This window comes from Kryptolebias marmoratus, linkage group LG5, assembly GCF_001649575.2.
Source record: "Kryptolebias marmoratus isolate JLee-2015 linkage group LG5, ASM164957v2, whole genome shotgun sequence".
Classification (NCBI taxonomy): domain Eukaryota; kingdom Metazoa; phylum Chordata; class Actinopteri; order Cyprinodontiformes; family Rivulidae; genus Kryptolebias; species Kryptolebias marmoratus.
The window spans coordinates 7,721,237-7,738,183 of NC_051434.1; the positions used below are offsets into that span (position 1 = coordinate 7,721,237).

The 16,947-nt window shown below is 40.3% G+C and overlaps 1 long non-coding RNA gene across 2 annotated transcripts in view; it reads left to right on the forward strand.

Moving 5' to 3' along the window:
• The window catches only part of LOC108240275, a 27,225-nt gene extending 10,517 nt beyond the window's left edge, over nt 1-16,708 (forward strand). For both annotated transcript variants that reach the window (XR_005233180.1, XR_005233179.1), the window contains 4 exons: nt 5,963-6,042; nt 8,046-10,621; nt 14,236-14,301; nt 16,121-16,708. This is a non-coding gene — a long non-coding RNA (uncharacterized LOC108240275). The remainder of the gene's footprint in view (nt 1-5,962; nt 6,043-8,045; nt 10,622-14,235; nt 14,302-16,120) is intronic.
• The last annotated feature ends 239 nt before the right edge of the window (nt 16,709-16,947 follow it).

A 16,947-nucleotide genomic window follows, 5' to 3' on the forward strand; every position in this document is an offset into this window, starting at 1 on the left:
GGGGGGGGGGGGGGGGGGGGTGTCAGATTTAACAGCAGAGAAAGCTAGAAAAGCTGAGAGACATGGCAGCGTGCCTCTCCACGATTTTTGTTTCTTTTTTCAGCAGACTGTCTGGATGGAGTTGATGTTTTACATCGCTGCCTCAGGTTTTTCTCGCTGTTTTTCTCACTCTCGCTCTGTGAGCTTCTCCCTTTTTTATGCTCCATGTATGTTGGGATAAAAATGGGTCTTTTTATGTGCGGCAAAAGGGAATCAATTAACTTCTACAGCTGTACGGAGAAGTGTCAGATATCTTTTCTCTGTCATTATCATTTTATTATTACTGATTTCAACGTGATGTTACAGTATATGGAAAGAATGTGATAGACATTTTTTCTCTGTTGACAAATGTTTCTTAACAGATAAGGTGAATACCGCCCAACTGAAACATCTATTTATGTAATTCTTGGCTTGTATATCTGTGTACCACGCCTTCTTGTTCCCTTTCTTCCTCACTCTTAAAAATAAAGAGCGATCATGAAATGTAACCAAACAACAGATGAATTAAATCTCCCTGTTACTCACAGTCCGATGGCTGTTTTCTGGACCCATGACAAAAATGTTTATCTTTAGTTTCTCACTGGCGCTCTTATTTAATCTTATTTATATCCATGGCCACTGTCTGTCAGCTTTGTTCACCAAGTGAAATTGCCAAAGGTGAAAACGATAGTGTGAGTTCAACAAGAGTGAAATGTGTGACAGCGATGCAGCTGAAGAGCTGCTGAGCTCAGACACCCTGTTCTTCCTGCAAGTCTGATGAACTGACTCAGAAGTCTCTTCTGGGCCTATTAAGATATAAAACATGCCGTCCACGATGACTCATATGGAGCAGGAGTAGCATTAATTTAACACTAACATACTGAAACACAAAAACATGACTGATTTTTAGTGCAACTAACAGCAAACTTTGCACAGATGCAGAAAAAAAAGTGAGCAAAATGGCACATTTTCCAGTGAAGTCACTCAAAATTATGTTTATTAATAAGCTATAAATTGTGTGGCGTTATACTGACGCTTCATTTTAAGTTAAAAACTATACTTTAAATAAAACAATGACAGCAGTTTTAATACATTTTTAAAGATTTCCCTAGTGCAGAAAAGTAAGGAAGTAAAATCTAAATCTGGTCAACTTTCAGGAAAACAAGAATCTGCATCTGTCTGACTGACCTTTTAATATTCATATAATCAATAAATTATTAGAGAAAATTAGCTAATGAATTGATGGTAAAAGTTTTGAGAATAATTAATCGTTTCAACCAATTATAATTACACTGCAGAAAGCTGCTGTAAATATTTCAATGTTTTTCACTTTTTAGATTGATTATAAAATAGTAACTTTTAATTATGACATTTATTTACAAGACCAAAACAATATCGTCACAGAACGTTACCATTTAGCCTCCCCTTAGGCATTTGTTTGAGTCCAAAGTCACAAAAAGAGTAAAAAACAGTAAAAATAGCAACCTTGATCTTAAAGTGGAGAGTACTCGTTCACAGCACTCAGCTCCCACGTGTTTGTTTTTACTTTAAAGCCACATTATGCTCTGACTCCCAAATGGATCTTGAAGCTTTAATATTGGAGCCCGAAGACGAAACGATACACAAAACTGAACAATCATGTTTGCTATTTCAAGGTGACGCTCCTAAGCAGCTCAGATATGTTCTCAGCATCAGTTAAATTCACTTTCCAGTAAACAGATAAATGAAATAACAAGAAATGCACCCGGTGAGAACAATTTGCATCAGAGGCATATTTCACAGTTTAAGAAAGCGACACAGATTTACAGCTAATTTTGGAGGGTTTTCATTGTCAATGCTTCAGCGCTCCAAATGAGTGGTGAGTTTTTTTGCATTTGTTATTACATAATTCTGTTTTTAGACATGTAAGTAAACAATTATTGTACCTAAAGACTATCTACAGTACATACAGACAACATTTTTAAATAAGGAACACTTGTAAACAAAGAAAACCATTTTTTAATGACAGTAAAATTGGAACAAAAGTGAACTTAGACGTTGATATTAATATTCTTTAACAAAAATCTATATATACTCTATTTCCACAGCCACAGTTTGGACTCATATTCTGTAGCTGACCAATATATTGTTGGGTTTTAAAAATTAATTTCACATTTACTAATTAGCAGGAATTCTTTTTTTCTTTTTCTGTTCAGATTTAACCATATTAGAGCAGGTGAAACAATCTAAATCTTTCATTTGAGTTTTATTTAATATTTTTATTTTAACTAATAAGTTTACCTTTTGCAGATTATTTTTCAGTTTACTTTAAATGCTACATTTCAAATGTAAACTATGCAGTAAAACCTGATATTCAGGACTAAACCCTTTTGTTAATAGAAAGAATTTATTTTTTTAGGGATGCTTCCTCGTATCTCTTGGTTTGGTCTTCTCCGTTGTGGTGATTAATCGTAATTTAAAGATCTGACTCTGTGATCACAGAAAGTACATCGATTAAGTGTAGAAAAATAATCAACAGAAGCAAGAATTTTTTTTTACCTCCCACATCACGACAAACTCCAGAAGTTTTACCCTTTTTTACAGTCTGAACATGTTTTGCCTTTCCAGGTTTGGCTGCAAATGTCAGCAGGTGGAAATTGAAAGGTCAGAATAAAATTATTACTGTGCCTCCAAATATATTATTAGACTTGGTTAGAGAGAAAAATGTAGTATTTAGACAAGGAATGGAGGTAAATAGGTTCAAATTAACCCCAACTACCAGGACTGCGTGCAAACAGTGGTGAGATTTGAGATCAAGCTTCTTTTTTGTTTTTTTGTTTTTATAGTCCTGATCTGACCGCTGCAGCTATTAACACATTGCTTCTGACTACAGGAAAAAAAACAGCAACGTATATAATAGTATATAATTAAAATGCAGTTAAAGCAGTGAGTCGTTTTTTTGGGGTAGGCTGATTCACAGAAAGCACAAGTAAAGACAACATTTGTTGTGTGTAAAACGTGTAAAATTGATTCCTGTCGTGTTATTCAGGTTTCATATTTTCATATTTTCTCTATCACTGTCCACTGAAGACCAGCACCAGTTATTCAGGCCTATTGTCTTTGTCTCAAGTCCAAGGCCACTCTCCTGTCTTTGTCTTCTCCTCACCTCCTTTATTCATCCATTTTAACCATCGATGACCTCAAAGCGTTGAGGTTTTTGCTGTAGAAATGAGTGTTTTTTTCCCAAGTGTACGGTTAATCGCTGAGCTGCTGTTGGTAACACATCGCCCTGCTCAACCCGCCAACACCCCTCCTCCTCCTCATCCTCATCCTCCTCCTCCTCCGTGGTGCATCACCCCACTCGCTCGCTTTCAATCTCTCCTTCTCTCTCCTTCACTCTCCTGGCTTAATATTGATCTGAATTCATTTGTTTTCTATTGATCTGCCACTCCACCCTCTGCCGCATTGAGCAAACACCAGGACACACACCATGCACACAAACGCCTTCAGATGCAGCACGTGCACGTCTTTTGTAAGCCTGGCATGTGTACATACACAGCACCTGATGTAAAAACTAAACCCCCTCCCATTTACAAACCTTGTATACTGAACGTCATGCGCACACAAGTACCTGCAATCACATGCTCTTGATCTGAAGGGGTTAAGAGGCTGAAAACATGGTTTGAAGAGGTTTCAGCTCGGCCATCAGGCAAGCTAATGACATACAAAGGAACCTGGATTCTGTATTGATCCAACACTTCAGCAGTGAGATGAAAACATAGGCAGTCCAGAGCCGCCACTGGCAGGCGACACAATTACAGCTGCAGTTCATTTCTCAGGTCTGCTGAAATGTACTCAGAGTCATTAGTGCAAGAAATGAAAGGAGTTCATTTTGATGGTAATTGTGCAGAGTTCTACGAGCCAAGGTGACATTTGTGGCAGTAATTGTGTGTTTTTTGAAAACCATTCATGGACTCAAATTGTGAAAATATTAAATTAAGTCAATCAAGGATAAAGCTACACAATATTCTAGTGCTTTTTTTTTTCAACGACTGCATCATAGCAAATGTTAAAAAAAAATGTGATGGTGAGCTGTATTTATCGGTGGATGAGGTGGAGGCTGTCACTGCAGCATAAATTAATGGCAATGGTAACATTTGTCTGGTGTGCCCTTGTTGTGTCCCATTAACTTTATCCTGAAACCGATAAGATTTGTTAACATTTAACTTATGTTTAAGCTTTTTTGACCTGTTTGAGTTAGTAGTGTTTAACAAACTAAAAGACTTCTTTGTTGTTGTTTTTTTTAGTTGAAAGGTTATTTTTTTGCCACATTTGTAGAAATAAATTCAACAACAGTGAGATGTATGATTGAAATGATTTAAATATGTTCACGTGTGCACGTTTCAGTGACTTTATAGGTAAATAAAAGACAAAAGCAGTTGTTATTTCCAAAGCCATCAACCAAATTATGATCCTTTTAAACGCCTTGATCGGCCAGAGGAGCAAAGGTTAGAAGAGACTACTTTTGACACTTTTAACAGTTATTCAACGTTTCTGACCCGTGCTGGCAAAATAAGCCCTGGTGAGGAATTTTTCAGTCTTGAGTTATTATTATTTTTAAATTCTCCATCCCAGACGCATCAAAACGACATGTAGTTTGTTGAAATTTGGTGATTTATCACCTGGCAGCGAGCTAGTTTTGTTTATGAAAGTGCTGGTTTAAAACTAAATTTTTATCAGTCTGGAGGGAGGTCGTCGGGAATTCCAGCCCTGTATTTAAATAAGGGGAATCCCTGAGCTTCACAGCATTATATGAATGGATTTCCCTGTGTTATGGCAGCCAGCAGAGAAAAATGGTCAGTTTCAAAAGAAATTAAAAGGAATAAAATTAAAAATGATTACTTCTGAAGACCTGAATGTTAAAAAACCTTGATTTTAATAGTAAATTATAGTTTCTGGGATTGCTGGATGGTGTTTTTCTGGACTCGTTTTTATGCATATCTCAACATAGCCTGTACTCATTCTGACTAATTTTGCCAGCACGGGTTACATTTTTTCTTCTTAAAAGAGAGATAACAAATGCATCTGCATATTATTTGGGTTTGAGCGAGTCTAATCCCACGTTAACTCTACTATTATTTGCTTCTAATCTTTCCTGTCATCCTTTTGATGGAAACGGTCCCAATTGGTCTCCATCTTCAGGAATCCGACCAGCTTTTCAGCGGTCCCACCTGGTTGGTGGCACTAAGTTGCCATGACACCAGACTGTTTGTCCTGCCCTTTGACCTCCTTTCAGGACATGCTGGGCTAAGTCGGAATACATCTCCAGCAGCGGCTTGAGTTCAAAGGGCCGGACAGGAAAGAAGCAAGAGGAAGAGGCTGTGTAGACCCAACACTATATTAGATGAGGCGCATCAAAGGCAGTGCCCTGCCTAAGATCTTCCTAAGTGCATGTTGACACGAGCGCGCAAACCCAAATACATCTATACACGTGGGAAATGTAAGCACATACCAACACAGAAGCCACATATTTTGTCTGTGTTGTCTCTCTTTGTGCTGCTATGTCATAATTATTGCATTTGTTTGACTGACTGCTGTTTAATTTATAAGGTTAGGCTGTATTTTTGTCGTTATTAATGTATTATTCATCACCACTATCTTTAACCGTCTCTGCTGAAGATGTGTTTTGTTCCACCCTCTCATTTATCCTTTGCTGCTTTTTTTTTTTTTTTTTTACTCACTTATTTCTTTGTGTGGTCAAATGCAGGGATTGATTCATTTTGGTTTTTGTTTCATGATTTTGGTTTGACGTTTTGCATCGCTTCTACATTTTATTGCCTTCAAAAACAGGGTAAAAAACATACCTGGTTTTATTATCATATCCCAAGTTTATGAGTCAGATTTTCCATTGATGCTTCAGTTCTTATCATGCTGGTTATAAATAATCGTATATTCGTTATTTCAGAAATATCCCGGACATTCAGAGAGAAGCGGCCTGATGAGAAGACAGCCTCGCAGAAAAGAAACCTACACCCTGGTTGGGAGGTAAAGGCCTCTTTATCATCTGCTCCTTCGTGTTTCCGCTGCCAAAAAATTTAAACGAAAAAGAGAGCAAACAGCTTGAAAGTTCAGAGTTTGCGACCGAGAACATCAGCTTGCAACTCCAGCATTTACACGCCTCTCATCTTTTTTTATCTTCTCCGTCAGTTTCTGTCTTGACTTTCAGACTTGTGTGCTTTTTGCTCTAATTTACAGTATGTGTTGAAATCAAGTTGTTTTCCACTCGCCACAACAAACAAACTGCTTTCCAATTGGTTTAACACATTCAGGCCAGTTAGGGGGGAAAAAGAAACAACATAATTTGTACTACTTTATCATCATTTTATGTTATTCACCATAATTGCATATGGGGCCACACACACATACAATTGACAAATGGCTTACATTACACCCACAAAAGCAAAAGAGCAATAAGAAAACCAATTTAAAATGGCACACATTATTTAAAATAATTACATATTGGATGAATATAAACACCCCCATTATGGAAAATAAGCATTAAATTGTTAGTGTACATTTTTTATGCTTAGATGTGCTGTGCACCTCTACGCAAACAACAACTGCAGCTAACACACATCCACAGAGCGTGCACACGCACACTGGCCCACACAAACCAATAGCCATTGACAACACTGCCCTAGCAACCATTGGGCATCATGCCAAGCCACCGAGGTTGCCTGGTACTGTGTTCCCATGGCAACGCTTTCTGGCTTTGTAAATAAGGTACGTGGAGAGCAAAAAAAAAAAAAGGGGGGGGGCGGTGCTTGGGAGAAATTGCACTATAGTATCACATTAAGAGAGCTAATAATTTATGGTTTGTGAATAATTATCCTGGCCCTTCACCAGATGCTATTCTTACTGAAGAGGTGCATTAGCAACAGTGGGGATCTCAGGTCAGAGTCCTCCCACCGCACACACACACACACACACACACACATCTTTATTTGTGTCGGACAAGAGAGAAGCATCTAAATCTTCTTCCCTGTTGTTTACCACTGTCTTATAAAATTCACAGGGCGTACATTATAATGGCCACCGGGGAAGTTTAATCCCTGCGTTTGACGAGGTTCTGGAGAAAATCTGTTGCATCCGTTTGTCTGTCTGTCCACATATTCTTGTTTTTTCACCCTGTAACTCACCCTAGATTTACTCTCAACCAAAAATAAAACACAAATGTGTGTATCTGATACTAACATACATATACAAACATTTTAACAGGAAACACTTTTAGTTTTAATGTTACCAATTCTTTCAACCGTGACCTTGATTGTGTTAGACACAGAAGTCATAAAGGTAAGTAATAAAAATAATATCTGATTTAAAGTTTTATTTTAAATTGCTCATTTACTCAGAACTAACTGCAGAATTATTAGAAGTAATTAAACTGTATTTTGTAGATCCTGTTGCTGGTGTTTAAAGCATCCTTTACTAGTTTGAACCCAAGTTTCTGGGAGAATAAAATTTGCTTCCTGTTTTTAAAGGAAGCAACCACATCGTTCGTGTGTCTGTCTGTGTCCTGACATCTGCACAGATTATAACACAACATTTAAAGACTCCATCTGAAATCAAATTGAAGAGACTTTTTTTTCAGTAAAAATAATATTCTTCATCAGTCGGGATGAGTGTCGGGAGGATCTTGTGTATAACAGTTTTTCTCCTTTGTTTCATTTTCTGATCAGTTTGTTGTCAGCTACTCTGCTTTTGGTCCAAATTATTGTTTTTAAAAACACTTTAGTCACTTAATGTGTGTCATATTGAATTATTTGATTACTACAATGACTTATTCAGAAAAACTAATGTTTGGTTTTGTCACATGCTTTATTTTAGAAGAAATATGAAATATTTTGTTTTAAATTAATCTGCACAAGCTTAATTTAGATTGCACTGGTGGCACAACAGGTTTTCTATAACCAAACCAACATTTTAGTGCTTTTGTTTTATTCTTTGATTCAGCATGACTAATTTTTTTTTTTTTTTGGTTTCTGAAGAGGCTGAGCTGTAATTTTCTCAAAGCCTCACCTGACCCGGCAGCAGCTGGGTTTCGGGCTTCTAAACCACCCAGGCCTCTGGCGAAGGGACTTCCCACCAGACTCACATCAGCACACAAACATGCCCGGGCAGATTGGCAAAGAGCTGGCATTGGCACAACCGTGCCGCATGCATACGTGACCCGACTGCGAATGAGGCGATCCAAGAGGTATAAAAAGGGGAGACGAGGAATCAAGGGGATGAAGGGAGGAGACTAAGTTGGTATAAACAGAGATTGTCTGAATTAAAGGGAGGGGGAGAGAAAAAAACAAAAAAGTTGGGAAAGAAATTTGGACTTGAAATATTCTGTGATAAAGAGCAAAGTAAAGCGCACATGGTGGAGGGAGGACAGCAAAAGAAAGGAAATGAAGGGTAGGCGGAGGCCGGGCTTTTAAAATGGAAAAGGGGAGTGGAGAGAGGTGAGGTGAATGGGTTTGTGTTTGGAAGCTAGCCAAACAACCAAAATAAAGTGTTTCTTTCAAGCATGCGGTGCTTCTGAAACGCACCTTGCAGGGGCTGTGCGTCTCGCAATAATGTGCGTCCACATTTGTCAGCAGGCGATGGAGTGAGTTACCATTTAAGGAATCTGTAATGTTGTGCTTGTAAACGAAGCCCCAGCCATCTTCAAATCCTAAGGTTGTATATTTTGGTGCATTGACAGAGCTGAATAGGAGGCCTTGCAGCTCAGCTTTGCAGCAGCTATCAAATAATCCATGAGTCCTTGAGGCGCGCAGCAGCAGTGTCAAAACACATCCATTGACTGCTAATAACAGCCAATTTTAAGCTTTTGCTGGAGATCACCTCAGCTAGATGTCGAATGTGTGGGCGCACCCCATTATTTATGGAGTATAATAAGAGAGATTGACTGGATAGTGCTGTTACTCCAAGCTGTCATCCAATTACTCACTCATTAGATTCTATTTGATACATTTGAAAACTAATATACAACAAACCAATTTCAGCATTAGCCTGAATGTACCTTGTTAAATACCTGGAATCAGCAGCCTCCCTTTCACGCGAAGTGCTGTCACCATGACACCATCCTGAGAATCTGAAGAGGAAAATGTAAATACAAACACCTGCAAACATTAACTGAACTCATGTTCCCAGTATTTATCTATATTTACTGTCTAGACATACAAAGTCCCAAAAGCAGACTTTGAGTCTCTCTATTCAGTCATTCTTCCACTCACTGAGGGTGTGTTCACTAATATTTGGCTTTTATGATATTTTATAGAGGTAGTGTGTTATATTTATTGATGCTCAACAATCGTTAAGTTAGCTCACTTTTAGAATTATTACTTATAATATTTTACTTTTAAATAACAGGCACCATGTTAAGTGATAAAATGTGAAATAACGTGCATGAAAAGTGTTTTTCATGTCAAATACTTCAGTAAAACCCAATGATTGGACCGTATTCTTATTCGACATAAATATAACACATGATAAGTGGATTATTGACTTAATCCATTGGTTGAATAATAATATAATGAAAGTCAAGGAAAGTCTGTCACAGCCTTTTTTTTTTTTTAAGTTTTCAGCTTTTTGAGTGTCAGAGTCTGAACATTTTCTATCCCTCACACCTTTTTATAAATATATATATTTTAATCAATAATGACCTACTTGTTGGAACTGAAAGTCTGATATAAAAACTGTATATTTTGGGTGCAGATTTAATGTACTGCGTTGATAAAACTACAGAACAGTCATGGTAACGTTTGAAGTTTTGATCAGCTGAACCGGTGATATCCGACCGCTCTCTTCAGGGACTACGGCAGCACCGGAGCTGAAGCACTGGTCCGGTAAAACACAAACAATAGAAGGTGACTGCGAGAGTTTAACCTCCGAGAGACAGTAAAATAGTGCTCAGAAGCGCTGAATCAAATCTTTGAGGATATGGAAGATTCCAGCAGCTCTCCTTGCAGAAGTAGGTCATGCAGACGCCTACAGTAAGAACTGCAGGTTAAGTGCTCGTCTTTGTATTCCAGACAGTGAAGGTCTGCTGTGGCTTTTGGTGGGGGGAGGGGGTGTCTTTGTTCTGTGTCTTCCCACAAGAGGGAGACAAGTCCACAGAAATGCAAAGACTGCAGAATTTCATGATCACAGCCTTAAACTTTTTTTTGATCTTGTGGCGAGAGATTAAGATTTCCTTTCTCTTTGTTGTGTTTTCTGTTTTAGGTCGCAGCACATTTCAATTAGCAGGACGAGGATGTTGTGGCTTTTCCTAAAACAGAAATGCCGAAACTATGATCGGCATGATCTGAAACATAGTTTTCTGGTGAATTCATGACATTGTGTGTGTGGAATTAGACGGCTTATGACGGCAGAAGGCAGGGAACAACAGATGACAAGAAGACAGAGAGACGGCAGACTCCAGCGCTGACCCTGCTCCGGTGCTCTGCAGTTTGAGGTAGTTGGTTGTATGGTTTCGCATAATAAACAGCCTGGAGATAACTGTACAACCTTCTAGCTTTCCCTGCGGAGTCACTCAGACTTCTGATGAATGCCTTCAGCCTGCCTGCCTCTTGATGTGGTGAGTATTAAGACTGACAGAAAGAAAAAGCACTCAAAGTGAGAAAATTATTTACTTTTTTACAGGACTAAAAGCAAAAAACAGTTCAAGCACATTTTATATCAGGTCCCAGGATTGGATTTTATTTAAAATGCTGTTTTTTTATTTGGTCAAATCTCGTGCTATAAATCCAGTGTTTGTTCCTGTGAAAGGCAGAAACGATGTGAGCGTCTGTGCCACACACACACACACACACACACACACACATCCCAACCAGTATTAGATCTGAAATTGTTCTAATTTCTTCTCCAGCAAATTCAATTAGGAGCCAATAATCATATTGACACAAAAGCAAGCTATAAAACAGTTTCAGAGCTGACTTTAAATCTAATATATCTGGACTGGGTTTAATTAGGTTTTGCTTTCGAGGTCCAGCTAATCCAGACATCGATATAACCACCCTGCTCTGCAGCGCTCGTTGTTTTGCTGTTTGGTGCAGTCCAACGGGATATCATGCCAACTATCACTAAGGGTTACTTTCTGTGTCTGCTGAAATTAGATGGAACATTTCAAAGTTAGGACAGCAGAAAAAATAAGGAAATCTATTTATAGTTTTGTTGCTTGCGCAGTAAGAATGTGCTACTTTCATCATATTGCGCACCAGGCTTAGATCGGCCTTTATTGTTTTAAAAAACCTAAACGACATACTTTGGGTTTTACTGACACAGCTCTGTGCTTGGGTTCGAACAGAGACAAAATCGAGCGGCGTCTGGAACTGAAACGGTTCTCGGCGGGCATCTGTCTGTTCTGTGGGAATTAAAATCTTCAAAATGAATGATCTGAATGAACCGACTGCACCCTGTATTAGAAGGCAGATAACGAGAAGGAGCCCAGACGTTAGAATCAATGTGCCCTGAAGAATGAGGCTGTGTGTGAACTTGCTTACTGCCTCCGCCTCCCTCTTCCTCCCGCACGCCACCCCTCCCCATCACCCCCACCCTCCCCTGTCCCCCAGTGTGTCTGGCTAGTGGCTCAGACACCCAGTATCCGCATTGCGTTGCAGTGCTCCAGCGAGGAAGGGATAAAAGAGCACATATCAGCAATCTCTGCTGAGCACTGCTTCCTTTCTGTACGCACACAAAGAAGCAATCCCTCGCACCCGTTCTCCACCTGCCGTTTCATAAGAGGTGGCCTGGTCCTGCATTTATTAGTTTTATACACCACTTTTGTTTCCTAAAGTAACTCTGCTGTTTTTGTGTTGCTACTTTTAGTAAGTTCCTATGCAAATCTGAACAAGAAATTCAAGGTTAGCTTCATTTATGTTGAAACTTTTATTTAAATTTCCCTCCACTTTGACATGAATTATAGTTAAACGTGAGCCTTTCCATTGTTAATTGTTGGTAGTCGTACAGTGAGCTGAGTGTTACAGAAACAGGGAAGAAAAGCAGCAGTGTTGTGGTCAGAATGGCTGGGAGGTTAATCACCTCTGGGCTCGCTGTGGCTTTGATCCTCACGCTGTGCAAAATCCACAGCTTTGAGCTCCCTCCTCTGACGCTTTCCCACCCGTCCGCCGCCTTCGAACACACACAGACACGCTTTCGCGCAGCTGTGCACGAGGAGCAACCGTGCACACGGGCGCCCCTCCCTCCGAACATGTTGAACCTCTCTCCTCCAGATGCACGAGCATCACACACAACACAGTAATAGACACCCACGTAGAGACATGAGAATATAGCTTTTTTTTTTTTTTTTTTTTTTTGGCGAGACGGGACGTCACGCCTGGTAAAAGTGGAAGGGGTTAGAGAGCGAGGGGGGGTGGGGGGAGAGGAGGCGACAAGGGAAGGAGGGAAGGATGAAAATGAGGGGAAGGGCTGAGACAGAGCAGGAGGAGGCGGGGACAGGGTGATACAGGGTGTTCAGGCAAGAGAAGAGAAAGAGCAATAGCTGGACATACTGCATGCTTACATAAGTGTCTGTGACTGTGTGTGTGTGTGTGTGTGTGTGATATAAGCAGGTGACACAGATTTATGAAGGGAGGGGGTCACAGCGCTGTTGATGATTGTTGGGGGTTGGGGGAACTGGGGGTGTTGGTGGAGCACCAGATAACGGAATCAATGCGATTGTCTGCGCGCGCACGCTCGTGTGTGTGTGTGTGTGTTTTGTACCTGCCTCATAGACATTGCCTGTTCGGACTCTAATCGCCTGGAGAATTAGTGATGTGACTTGGCAGAGGGAGACAGGCACAGAACAGAGCCAGGGACAGCGCCTGAGAGAGGGATAGAAGAAGAGAACAGACAAAAAGAGGAGAGTGAGAGATGGAGGGGAAGCGAGAGGGGGAAAAGCTTTTCCGTTCGCCGCCGCGTTCTGTGCTCAGAGAAAGAGAAGACTGTGAAGATGGGGCAGGATAGGTTGTATCAAATGCTATTTTCTTAACAAATGGATAAATTGTCTTTTTTTTCCCTGTCAGGAAGAAAATGGATTAATAACTCATCGTAAGAGTGTGTTGTGTGATTAGTGTGGGGGAGCGCGCGTACCTGTTCTATGTAAGGACATGAGTACAAATGTGTGTGTGTGTGTGTGTGTGTGTGTGCGCTTTTATGTAAGGAACAGCAGGCGAAGGCAAATGGTGAGTCCAGAATGACCTAAACGGGACACTTAACAAATTGAGACAAGCAGTTTGACCGACCAAATCCACCCGCCATCTTTGCTCATTTGAGTCTATCTTTATGTCCGATGTAGCTCGTTCTTTTTTCATTAATTAATTTATTTTTTGACATGAGAACATTTTTCTTATTCTCCCTCTCGCCTCTGGTTCGCATCCTCCTCTTTGTCTCCGGTGCTTGCGAGAGCAACAGAGGAACTCATAAAACTGGGGCAGAGGAAAATATCTCAGAGCGCAGAGACAAAGAGGAAGCAGGGAGGCTGGGGAAATTCAAAACAGACAGCGACCGACTTGGTGTTCCGCGTGTCTTTTGTGGAGTCGCATGTTTGTCTCCTGGACAGAGACGGATTGTGGGAGCTCGGGACGTGTTCTGGCTGATACAGCTGTCATCCAGACAGGCTGACGCAGACATCCGAGCATTTGCACCCCGACTTCACGCCTTTTAAGTCAGACTTGTCTAACATGTATGTTGTCTGGGGAAAGAGGAAATCAGTGCAACTCTTTCAAGGCTGAACATCTTTGTCATGGGGGAGTGATTGCATAATCCTGTGAGATCACAAGGCCTGTAGGAAATATAAGACGACAGTGATGTCTGCAGCTGTCGATGGTGGATGTATGTGCTCGCAGCGCAAGCGACGAGCACATCTAAAACTTACACTCACCCCAAGCTCAACTTACTTTTCTTACATCCTCGATTTCCAACTTAGACATTAAATTTTCAGATGCTCCCTCTTTGTATGGCCGTCTTTTTTTTCCCCCGAATGCTCGTCCACCTGTCTGCCGGCAGAGGGCACCTTTTTTTTGTGAATGTTTCACTGCGCTGATTTACAGGCGTTGTCTATGTGAGGAGCACGGACAATGAAATGGCCCTGAAAAAAAAAAAAAAAATAAGCATTTCAATAATAAAAACTGCCTAAAAACAACATTTAAACGCTGAAGTCTGAACTTTCACTGAATTCTCCTCTCTTCACAGGAGCGGGTCCAGGGTGGTGAAGCGGCGTCGAGACATTTCATGTCGGAGTGCGTCGTCGATCAAACGGTAAATTCCAAGGTCACGTACTAACTGTGTCTCATTTTGGAGATTATTTCTCTCATCCTGTGAGATGATACGGATTATGAAATATTTAAAATCCTATTATTAAGTGTGGTAAACTTACTGACTTTACTAAAACAAAGCAACAAGACATTTATTTAGAAATAATCCCGTATACTCCACACATTATGTAGGTTTTTATCTGTGGATGAAGCTGATTTGAACCTCTGGCTCTAAGACGCCCCGCCTCGGTGTGCTTCATTGTCCCTGAGACCCTTAACCTGTGATGATTTTAAAGGTCACAGGTGAGGTCCTTGGGAACAAAGTTTCATGCATTTGCTTCAGTCAGTGGAACACGTGACAATGCCGCAGCCTCTGTAGAGCACAAATTTAAAATTCTGATGTTCAAAGACTGTTCAAAGAAAGTGACTCGCATGTAGCGGTCTGTAGAGAAACATGTTTTAAAAGGCCAACAGCAGCGATGTTCTCTGGAGGGGACAGTGCCTTTTGGCTGGCCTTGTGCACCGAATTCATCCACGTTTCACTAAAAAGAAAGCCAAAGGTCGTGACCCCGATGTTATGGCTCACACTGGATTTTTACATCTGTTCAAAATGAGGCAACGTGACGTCACCGGATCCTGCCCAGCGGAGAATCCGTCGCAGATGTTTTAAAGCTTCCGTGCAACTGTGATGTTAAAATGTATGATACTTAATTATTCATCACTTTCAGTTCACTCATCCTGTTCTTAAATGACTTCATTTGATAAAATAGTAACAATCATTTTAAAAACCCACAGTCACAACTTTTGGAAGCTAAAAGAATGAGCTTCTTTCTTTAAACTTGGTACTTTGATTGAGAAAACAAGCCAAAAAAATGCTTTTAGACACCTCTAGATTTCCATGAATTTATGGAGGAATGATCCAGATCTGATTTAAGATGCTTATTTTATTATAAGAAATAATAAAATAAGCATCTTAAATCAGAAAAAAAAACAGCAGTAAAATTTAGCAGATTGTTAAAAAGTTTAATTTTTGAATTAACAAAGATTGTAATTAACATGTATTTGTATTAGTTGTCCTCTCTGGTGTCCTGCAGGACAGATTTGGAGCGCATTACATTTTTTTTTTTTTCTCCTCCTCTCTACGTCGTAAGACGAGATGAGTGTAGTTAAGATCAACGTGTAATATTTGGCTCCTGCAGAGAAGACGAATAAAAGTTCTCTGGCGAATTAAACGAACATAATAAGGCTTTCTGTCAGGCTCTCGCCCTGACACCCAGCCAGTGCGGCTCAGCGTTCCCTGGCTCTCAGCCCTGCGTGTATTTGTGCATCCCAGGACAGTTGACACTGATTGTTCAGGAGACAGACTGAGACACATTAGTACCCAGCTCGCTCCCGCTGCTGAAAAACACATTAACCGGCTGCATTGGGAGTCCTGTCTGGTAACCATGGCAAAGCACACAGGCAGGGAGGAGGAGGGCTGGGATGGGGCAGCGGGTTCAGCGCTCCGTCTCTCAGGGACTGTCTTTCTCAAATGCTCCTTCCTTTTCCTCCGGCCACGTCTGTCATTGTCTCTCAGCCTATCTTTTCGCCCGTCTAAACTGACAGCTTTTCCCCCCTCCGTCTCTCTCACACATGTAAACACATTTGCATATTTCTTTTTCTTCCTCCTTTCGATGCTGCTGATGACCTTACCTCGTACTCAGCCGCCTTATCTAAGTGCCCCGTGCAACATAATCTGCTTCACTTTCATTTGTCGTCTTTCTTCTGCGCTCTCCCCCCCCCCCCCCCCCCCCCCCCCCCNCAAATGCCTTTATTCTCATCAGGGTCTCTCCTGGTGGGGATGCGCAGTCAAGAGAAGATGAAAAAGATGTGAGACAAAGTGACAAACTAGAAGAAAGACTCGGATTATGGATCTTTCTGCTTCATTGATTGTTTTGCGTTTTTATTTAAAATAATTATGTATAAAAACTATTTTATTCTTTCCTTTTTTAAAGGAAATCTACAAACCCCTGCCACAAATTGCCAAAACTGTACTTGGACTCTTTGGCTTTATTAACATGTATTTAGTGTTTTCACTTCTAAAAAGACTTCTGATTTAAAATTATTTATGTAAAGTTATAATTTATGTGTGAAACATCCAGTCACTTTGTACAAATGTTACACTTTGGCCAGATTTAAGAGTAAGTGTTGTTATTAGAGGCGATTAAAAATAATCATAGAAAGTTTTAGTAAATTGATCACACTGATAAATAAAGTTTGGAGCAATGCAGAGAAACACGTAAGCCTTCATGTTCTTTTTTAATAAAGCAAAGATAAGAAGGAATGATCGTTTTCTTTGTTTAATAATAAGAATAAGAAGTCTGTTATGTGTACGTCATGTTTTAAAGCTTTGTAAATAAAATCTTTGCACTGAAACAAACCGTTCCGCTTGTTTTATTTTGAAACTCAAACTTGGAAGCAGCTGACATGAAAACAGCGACAAACCAAGCCTGCTTCTCCTCGACGCAAAGTATTAAAGTGTTCTGCACATCGGAGGAGCAGCAGAACTTTTGCTTCTCAGCTCATCGTGGAGTTTAATTAGCGTTCAGATCTATAAAGCAGTCTTTTTCCTTCTCTTCAGGAAAACTAATAAATCCGCCTGTTTTTCCAG